Source organism: Bison bison, unplaced genomic scaffold (assembly GCF_000754665.1).
Source record: "Bison bison bison isolate TAMUID 2011002044 unplaced genomic scaffold, Bison_UMD1.0 scf7180017864041, whole genome shotgun sequence".
NCBI classification, from domain to species: Eukaryota; Metazoa; Chordata; class Mammalia; order Artiodactyla; family Bovidae; genus Bison; species Bison bison.
This window is the reverse complement of record NW_011494613.1, coordinates 5,864,981-5,875,260: the sequence shown is the minus strand read 5'-3', so window position 1 is coordinate 5,875,260 and position 10,280 is coordinate 5,864,981. Positions and strand designations below refer to the sequence as shown.

Here is a 10,280-nt window from a genome sequence, read left to right as displayed (position 1 = left end):
AGAGATGGGAATACCAGACCACCTGATCTGCCTCTTGAGAAATCTATATGCAGGTCAGGAAGCAACAGTTACAACTGGACATGGAACAACAGACTGGTTCCAAATAGGAAAAGGAGTACATCAAGGCTGTATATTGTCACCCTGCTTATTTAACTTCTATGCAGAGTACATCATGAGAAATGCTGGGCTGGAAGAAGTGCAAGCTGGAATCAAGATTGCCGGGAGAAATCTCAACAACCTCAGATATGCAGATGACACCACCCTTATGACAGAAAGTGAAGAGGAACTCAAAAGCCTCTTGATGAAAGTGAAAAAGGAGAGTGAAAAAGTTGGCTTAAAACTCAACATTCATAAAACTAAGATCATGGCGTTTGGTCCCATTACTTCATGGGAAATAGATGGGGAAAATAGATAAAGTCTGACAGTGTCAGACTTTATTTTTGGGGGCTCCAAAATCACTGCAGATGGTGACTGCAAGCCATGAAATTAAAAGACACTTACTCCTTGGAAGAAAAGTTATGACCAACCTAGATAGCATATTGAAAAGCAGAGACATTACTTTGCCAACAAAGGTCCATCTAGTCAAGGCTATGGTTTTTCCAGTGGTCATGTATGGATGTGAGAGTTGGACTGTGAACAAAGCTGAGCGCCAAAGAATTGATGCTTTTGAACTGTGGTGTTGGAGAAGACTCTTGAGAGTCCCTTGGACTGCAAGGAGATCCAACCAGTCCATTCTGAAGGAGATCAGCCCTGGGATTTCTTTGGAAGGAATGATGCTAAAGCTGAAACTCCAGTACTTTGGCAAGCTAATGCGAAGAGTTGACTCATTGGAAAAGACTGATGCTGGGAGGGATTGGGGGCAGGAGGAGAAGGGGATGACAGAGGATGAGATGGCTGGATGGCATCACTGACTCGATGGACGTGAGTCTGAGTGAACTCCGGGAGTTGGTGATGGACAGGGAGGCCTGGCATGCTGCAATTCATGGTGTTGCAAAGAGTCGGACATGGCTGAGCGTCTGAACTGAACTGACTGAAATGCCTAGGTCCCCCCAATGAAGGGCAAGATAAACAGAAGCTCCATGGGCATCCCTTAGTGGTCACTAAACATGGTACTGACCTAGGTCCTTGAACTTTTTAATAAATAGACGTTGGTAAGAGGCCAGCAAGGACTTCAGGCAGGACATTATTAGATCCATGCTGCAGCATGGGAAAACAAAAACAAGAAGTTTTGTTCTTGCTCATTCCCCAAGAGGAGGTTAGCTAGCTCCTTAAAGAGAGTAATGCCAGGAGTCGATCAGTGGATTGGGCAGGAGGTATAGCTTGGGTGGTCTGTCCACCACTTTGGCGGTCCTATGTTCAGGGATCATGCACAGTAGCCTGCTTTTGCTCCACATTTCAAAAAATGATGGTTGGCGTGTGGCCTTTTTGTTCAGAATTGCCCCAGCTGCACTTGTGTGCAATTATTTTTAGTCCTTTATAGTTCGTTTGTATTCCGTTGTTTGAGGAGAGGTTTATCCAGTTTGACCGTCCTGGAGAGAGTCCAGGTCCCAGACCATCTCACAGTCTTGATAATTCTGTATAGTTTCCTATATTTCTTGTAGATAAAATACTTTAGCATCATCTTGTACATTTTCTATTCCAAATTTGACTTAGACAATTCTCAAAGAAATAGTGGCCCCCCTTTTTTTTTCTTTTTCTTTGTGTTTAAGGATTTAAAAATCTTTAATTTAAAAATCTTCGTGTTTAACAATCTGGGTTCAAGTGTCTACAGTGTTTTATTTTTAAGAGATGTAATGAGTTCGTAAAAGCTTTAAATCTGTTAATACACACTAGTAAACAATTACAATATGAAAATTGAAGCTAACATCCCCCAGAGTGGGCTCAGTCTTGATTTTCCATCGTGATAAGAAATTGAGACCATTGAAAACTGACCCTTGATATTCTACAGGAAATTCTGACTTCATTTTTCTAACCCCTTCCAACTTCACTAATTTGACTAAAAAGAGTGAATTATGGGAGGAAAATAAAGATATATTGTACACATACACAAAGTATGCAACTTCACTAAAATATTCTACCTTTTTCAAGCTCAGATATTTTTCTAATTCCAGAAAATCTCTGCTAGTAGGAAATAAATTGATTTAACATCCATTGACTCAAGAAAAAAATTATTTTCAGACTAGAAGAGATCATCTTACTGATCTCTTTTGAATTTTATAGATAAGGAAACTTGCAAAACTGGATTAATTGATTTTTCTCAGTGAAAGTGATAGAGCTCACAGTTAAAGAGAGTGTCATATTGCTCCTTTAGTTTCCACATACCACACAGACTCATATTATTTCTTTAACTTATGTTCAAGTGTAGTTGACTTACAATATCATGTTAGTGACACTTATAAAGCAAAGTGATTCAGCTATACATATATATATATATATTTGTGTATATATATACACACACACATACATATAATACACATATATACACACTTTCTCAGATTTTTTTCTATTACAGGTTATTACAATATATTGAGTATAGTTCAATGTGCCATGCAGTAAATTCCTTTTGTTTACCTGTTATATATATGTAGTGGTCTGTATTTCCTAATCCCGTACTCCTAATTTATCCCAGCATTCCTTTCCTCTTTAGAAACCATGTGTTGTTTTCTATCTCTGAGTCTGTTTTGTTTTGGATATAGATTCATTGTATTGCTTTTTAGATTCCACATATAACTGATATCATATAATATTTGCATGGTAATCTCTGCATCCACCCATGCTGTTGCAAATGGCAGTATTTCATACTTTTTTAAGGCTGACTAAAACTCCATTGTACACATATGTCACTTCTTTATGCATTCATCTGTCAATGGACACGTGCCTTGCTTCCATGTCTTGGCTATTGTAAATAGTGCTGCAGTGAACATTGGGGTGTGTGTATCTTTTAAAGTTAGAATTTTCATCTTTTCCAGATATATCCCAGGAGTGGGGATGCTGTATCATATATTAGCTTTATTTTTAGTTTTTTTAAGGAACCTCCATACCGTTCTCCATAGTGGCTATACCAGTTTACATTCCCATCCACAGTTTAGGAGGGTTCCCTTTTCTACACACCATCTCCAGCATTTATTATTTGTAGACTTTTGAAGATAGCCATTTTAACCAGTTTCAGGTGATACCTCATCATAGTTTTAAATTTGCACATCTCTAGTTAGTAGCAATGTTGAGCATCTTTTCATGTGTCTCTTGGCCATTTGTATGTCTTCTTTGAAAAAGTCTGTCCAGGTCTTTGCCCCCCCCCCCTTTTTTTTTATTTGATTGGGTTGTTTGTTTGCTTGTTTAATATTGAGCCATATGAGCTGTTTGTATACTTTGGAAATTAACCCCTTGTAGTCATATTGTTTGGGAGAAGGCAATGGCACCCCGCTCTAGTACTCTTGCCTGGAAAATCCCATGGACAGAGGAGCCTGGTAGGCTGCAGTCCATGGGGTCGCTAAGAGTCGGACACGACTGAGTGACTTCACTTTCACTTTTCACTTTCATGCACTGGAGAAGGAAATGGCAACCCACTGCAGTACTCCTGCCTGGAAAATCCCATGGATGGAGGAGCCTGGTAGGCTCCAGTCCATGGGGTCACTGAGGGTTGGACACGACCGAGCAACTTCACTTTCACTTTCCACTTTCATGCATTGGAGAAGGAAATGGCAACCCACTCCAGTGTTCTTGCCTGGAGAATCACAGGGACGGGGGAGCCTGGTGGGCTGCCATCTATGGCGTCGCACAGAGTCGGACACGACTGAAGAGACTTTGCAGCAGCAGCAGCAGCAGTCATATTGTTTGCAAATATTTTCTCCCAGTCTGTAGATTGTCTTTTTGTTTATGGTTTCCTTTACTGCACAAAAGCTTGTGCTTGATTAGATCCCATTTGTTTACTTTTGCTTTTATTTATTTTGCCTTGGGAAACGGATCAAAGAAAAAATTACTACAATTCTGGCCAAGAATGTTTTGCCTCTGTTCTCTTTTAGGAGTTTGTGCCTTTTATTTAGCCCTTTAAAATATATTAAATTTATTTTTGTATATGGTGTGATAGTAATGTGAAAGTGAAGGTCGCTCAGTCATGTCTGACTCTTTGTGACCCCATAGACTATACAGTCCATGGAATTCTCTAGGCCAGAGTACTGGAGTGGGCAGCCTATCCCTTCTTCAGGAGATCTTCCTGACCCAGGAATTGAACCTGGGTCTCCTGCATTGCAGGCAGATTCTTTACCAACTGAGCTATCAGAGAATCCTGGTGTATGGTGTGAGGGGTATTCTAATTTCATTGATTTTCATGAGACAGTCCAGCTTTCCCTACACCACTTGCTGAAAGACTGTCTTTTCTCCATTGTTTATTCTTGTGTTCTTTGCAAAGATTAACTGATCATAAGTGTGGGGTTTATTTCTGGTCTCTGTTCTGTTCCATTTGTATGTCTATTTTTGTGCCAATAAAACACTATTTTGATTACTGTAGCTTTGCCCTATTGTCTGAAGTGTGGGGGGGGCGGTGGTTATGTCTCCAGCTTTTTCTGAAGGAAACTGGAGAGTTATGTCTACAGTTCTTTTTTCTTAGGATTATTTTGATAATTTTGGTCTTTTGTGGTTCTGTTTAAATTTTATGATTATTTGTTCAAATTCTGTGGAAAATGTTTTAGGTAATTTGATAGGGATCACATTAAATCTGTAGACTATGTTGGGTAGTATGGCCATTTTAACAGTATTATTTCTTCTAATTCAAAAGCATGGAATATCTTTCCATTTCCTTGAATCTTCTATAATTTTCTATACCAGTGTTTTATAGTTCTCAGTTTATAGGTCTTTTACATCCTTGGTTAGGCTATTCATAGGTATTTTTTTGATGTGGTTTTAAATGGGTTTTTTTTTTTTACTTTCTGATATTTCATTGTTAGTGTAATGAAATGCAACAAATTTCTGTATATTAATCTTGCATTAATCTACCTTACTGAATTCATTTCTCACTTCTAATAATTTTAGTGTGGGGAATTTAGGATTTTCTATGTAGAGTATCATGTCATCTACATATAATGACAATTTTACATCTTCCATTCTAATTTGATTACTTTTTATTTCTTATCTGATCACTTGGCTAGGACTTCCAATACTATGTTGAACAGACATGGTGAGAGTCAGCTTCCTTGTTTTGTTCCAGAATTTAGTGGAAAGGCTTTCAACTTTTCACCACTGAGTATTATATTGACTGTGGGTTTATCATAAATGGCTTTTATTATGTCGAGATGTGTTCACTCTATACCCAATTTGATGAGGGCTTTTTTAATCACAGTCTCACATTTTCTTTATCTATTGAGATGATTATATGGGTTTTTTTTCTCCTCTTGACGTGGGGTATCAATTTAATTCACATGTGAGGAACCATCCTTTCAACCTGGAATGAATTCAACTTGACTATAGTGTATTATGATCCTTTCTGTGTGTTGTTGGTTTCAGTTTGCTAATATTTTATTGGAGACTTGCATCTATATTCATCAAAATTTGGTTTTGATAGGGTGATGGTAGCATCATAGCGTGATTTTGGGAGTGTTCCCTACTCTTCAGTCTTTTGGAAGAGTTTGAGAAGGATCAGTGTTAGGTCTTCTTTGTATGTTTGGTAGAATTCCCCAGTGAAGCCATCTGGTCTTGAACTTTTGTATACAAGGAGCTGGGGTGGGGGTGGTTGGTTTGGTTGATTTTTACAGATCAGGTTTTACTTCTAGTGATTGATCTATTCAAATTATCTGTTTATTGACTCAATTTGAAAGACTGTATGTTTCTAGAAACATATCCATTTCTTCTAGGTTCTTCAACTCACTGGCCTATAATTCTTCACAGTATTTTCTTATGATTTTCTTTTTTTATTTCTGAAGTATTTACTATGCCTCATCATTCATTTCCTGTGTATTTGGATCCTCTCTCTTTTCTTCTTTTCTCTGTTTTCTCTTTTAGCCTAGCTAAGTGTTTGTCAATTTGTCCTTTCAAAAATTAGCTCTTGGCTTTATTGATCTTTACTATTGTTCTTTTAATCTCTGTGTTATTCATTTCCTCTCTGATCTTTATTATTTTCTTCCTTCTGCTGAATCTGGTTTTTGTTTGTTCATTTGCTAATTCTTATAGGTGTTAGGATATGGTTGTTTGCGTGTTTTTTTTTTTTTAATTTATTGGGAAAGGCCTGTATCACTATGAATATTCCTCTTAGAACTGTTTTTTAATGCATAGATTTTTGTAAAGTTTTGTTTTCATTGTTTTTTGTCTCTGAGTATTTTATGATTTCTTCTTTGATTTCATCAATGACCCATTGGTTTTTTACTATCATGTTTTTTAGCCTCCATACAATCAGATTTTTTTCCTTGTTTCTCTTTCTGTGGTTGGTTTTTAATTTCATACAATTGTGATCAGAAAAGATGATTGAAATAACTTCTGTTCTCTTAAATTTGTTGGGGCTTGTTTTGTATACTAGTGTGTGGTCTGTGCTAGAGAATATTCAATGAGCACTTGAAAAGCATGTGTATTCTGTTGTCTTTGGATGTAGTGTCCAGTAGATATCAAGTAAGTCAAACTCTTCTATTGTTATTTATCACCCCTATTGCCTTGTTGACATTCTGTCTGGAATATCTGTTCACTGATGTCAGTGTGGTGACAAAGTCTCCATCATTACTGTGTTCCTGTCAGTTTCTTATTCTCTGTCTCTTAGGATTTGTTTTATATCTTTAGGTGCTTCTGAATTATGTGCCTATGTGTTAACAAGCATGCTGTCCTCTTCTTGTATTGATCTTTTTACCATTACAGAGCAGCCTTCTTTGTCTGTTTTTGGACTTTGATTTAAGTCTGTTTTGTCTGTTTGAATATTACTACTCCCACTTTTGTGTCATTTCTGTTTGCAAGAAATATCTTTTTCCATCATCTCACTTTCAATTTGTGTGTGTCTTTCACCAGAAATGGAGTCTACTCTAGGGCAGCATATTATAGGTACTTGCTTTGCTATTCAGTCTTCTACTCTCTGGCTTTTGATTGAAGCATTGTGTCCATTATACGCTTAACTTACTTTTTTTTTTTTTTTATGTTTGTGATTCTATTTATGCTTTTGATTTGTGGTGGTGGTTGTTCAGTCACCCAGTCATGTCACCTCTTTTCAATACCATGAACTGCAGCACTTCCCTGTCCCTCACCATCTCCTGGAGTTTGCCCAAGTTTGTGTCCATTGTATTGGTGATGTCATCCAGCCATCTATCATCCTCTGACTCCTTCTTCTCCTCCTGCCCTCAATCTTTCCCAGCACTAGGGACTTTTCTAATGAGTTGGCTCTTCACATCCACAAAATACTGGAGCTTCAATTTCAGCATCAGTCCTTCCAGTGAGTATTCAGGGTTGGTTTCCTTAAAGAGTGACTATTTTGATCTCCTTGCTGTCCAAGGGGCGCTCACGAGTCTTCTCCAGCACCACAATTCAAAGGCATCAATTCTTGCGCTCTGTCTTTTTGACAGTCCAGCTCTCACAACCGTATGTGACCACTGAGACCTTTGTTGGCAGAGTGATGTCTTTGCTTTCCAACACCATGTCTTGGTTTGCCATAGCTTTCCTGCTAAGAAGGAATCATCTGATTTCATGGCTGCAGTCACCATCCATAGTGATTTTAGAGCCCCAAAAGAGAAAATCTGTCACTGCATCCACCTTTTCCCCTTCTAATTTGCCATGAAGTAATGAGACCTGATGCCATGATGTTAGTTTTTTTTAATATTTAGTTTTAAGCCAGCTTTTTCACTCTCCTCCTTCACTCTCATCAAGAGGTTCTTTACTTCCTCTTCACTTTCTGCCTTTAGAGTGGTATCATTCACATATCTGAGGTTGTTGCTGTTTCTCCCATCTATCTTGATTCCAGCTTGTAACTCATTCAGCCTGGCATTTCTCATGATGTGCTCAGCATACAGGTTAAACAGGGTGACAGCAGGCAGCCCTGACATACTCCTTTCTCAGTCTTGAGACAGTCAGTTGTTTCATACAGAGTTCTAACTGTTGGATTTGTGGTTACCTATAGCTTTATCTACCAGCTTTAGACTGATAGTCATATAAGTTCAAATACATTCTATAAAATCTACAGTTTTTACTTTTCTCTCCCAATTTTTTTTTTATTTTTTGTTTTACATCTTTTGCCATTAATTGTACTTGTCTCTTTTACACAATTCTGACTGTTTTATTAATCTGTGTACTGATTTAAGTGATCTTCAGTCCTTTTATATATTTGCCTTTCATATTATGTTTTTCTTTTTCATATAGATTCTTATTTCTCTATTTAGGGTAGATCTTTAGGTGTTGTTTTTTAGATTGGATTAAGTATTATATTCTTTTAGTTTTTTCTTATCTGAGAAATTCTTAGTTTCTGCTTCTATTCTAAATGATAATCTTACTGAGTAGAGTATCCTAGATTTCAGGTTTTCCACTTTCATGACTTTGAATATCTTTCTTTTCTGTGAAGTTTCTACAGAGAAATCAACTGATAGCCTTATGGAGGTTTCCTTGTAAGTAAGTCTTTTTTTTTTTTTTTTTTAAACTTTACAATATTGTATTAGTTTTGCAAAATATCGAAATGAATCCGCCACAGGTATACATGTGTTCCCCATCCTGAACCCTCCTCCCTCTTCCCTCCCCATACCATCCCTCTGGGTCGTCCCAGTGCACCAGCCCCAAGCATCCAGTAGTAACTCTTTATTTCTCTTTCTGCATTAAGAATCCTCTAATTATCTTTAACTTTGCTGTTTTAATTATGATATGTCTTGGTGTGAGTCTTTTTCATCTTTGGGACCCTCTGTGCTTCCTGTTCCTGGATATATGTTTCCTTCTTCAGGTTTGGGAGGTTTTCAGTCAAAAGTTCTTCAAATACATTTATGATCCCCTTTTCTTTTTCTCTTCCTTCTGGAATACCTATTTGAGTATATTACCATGCATTATATTATTAAATATCTCATAGAATCTCATGTGTTGCTTTCATTTTTTATCTATCTAATTGGATGATTTCCATTATTCTGTTTGCCAGATGATTATTCCTTCTTCATTATTTAGTGTACTATTCGTTGCCTTTAGCTTGTTTTTTATTTTGGCAACTGAGTTGTCTAATTTTAATTGGCTCCTCCTTATAGTTTATAGTTCCTTGTTACAGTGATCTGCATTTCTTTTTATAATCATTCTCAATTACTTTAGCATCTTTATTACCTGCTGTTTGAAATCGGGGTCTGGTAGACTGGTGTGGTCTGTTTCATTGTTTGTTCTTTCAGGGGGTTTCTCTTGTTCTTTTAGTTGGTAGTAGTTCCTCTGCTTTTTCATTTTATTTAAATTTCTCTTACTCTGAATTTAGGAGAAACGGTTATCTACTGTGGCCTCTAAGGGCTGTTTTTATGTGGGAGCTTCCTGATGTAGACTGTGTGGTGAGTCCAGTATTTTTGGTGCCGGTGCCCTTTGTTGTAGATGCCTGCCATGCCTTTCATCAGAATGTCCTGGCCATTATCCCCTTGATAGGGGTGTGTTTGGTGTTGTGGTGATGAGAGCCTACACTGGATGTTGGTGGTGTCTTCACTTTGCTCTCTGGCCGTTCACAGCCATGTTGATGCAGGGTCTGCTCCCTGGTTGTTGGAGTAGAAGCCCTAGATCCAGCTCTAAGCTGTAGTGTGAGGTAGGAGGAACTGAATCAGTACTTCTGTAAAAACAGCCATGGCCTTTTCCTTCTCAGGAGCTGTCACCAGGATGCTACCTGCCACCCATTGTGTGCACCCACGAATCCCATTGCTGCTGGCTCCACACCTTTCCCTGTTGTAGAATCGCTGACAGTTGGCTGGGCCGTCAGTCCCACTCCTGGCAAGTCTAGGCTCTCCATTTCTGCAGCCACTGGAGCTGTACCTCATTGTGAGGCTGTTGACAAAAGGGCTCCCATGGCAGATGCATCCTCCACCCTCTGCATGATAATAATGGGACTCCTCTGGTGGGCCCTCACTCCATCCCATGCAAGTCGATGATAGCTGCCTGTACACTCTAGGCCCTTCAGGCTGTCTGCATGTAGCCACACCAAGTCCTCTCCCCAGTTCTGTGCACTGAAGCCTGAGTTTAAGCACTCAAGTACCACACACACCAGCAGGAATGCCAGTGAAGGAGTTTCCCAGAGCAAGGGAACCTTCCCTCTTTCACAGCTCACTCCCAAGGGTACAGGTCCCATTTGATTCCATTTTTTTCCCTTTTGTTCAACCCAG

At 38.5% G+C, this 10,280-nt stretch overlaps 1 pseudogene; it reads right to left on the bottom strand.

Moving 5' to 3' along the window:
* The window catches only part of LOC104985279, a 31,590-nt pseudogene extending 21,680 nt beyond the window's left edge, over positions 1 to 9,910 (bottom strand).
* Positions 9,911 to 10,280: the final 370 nt, after the last annotated feature.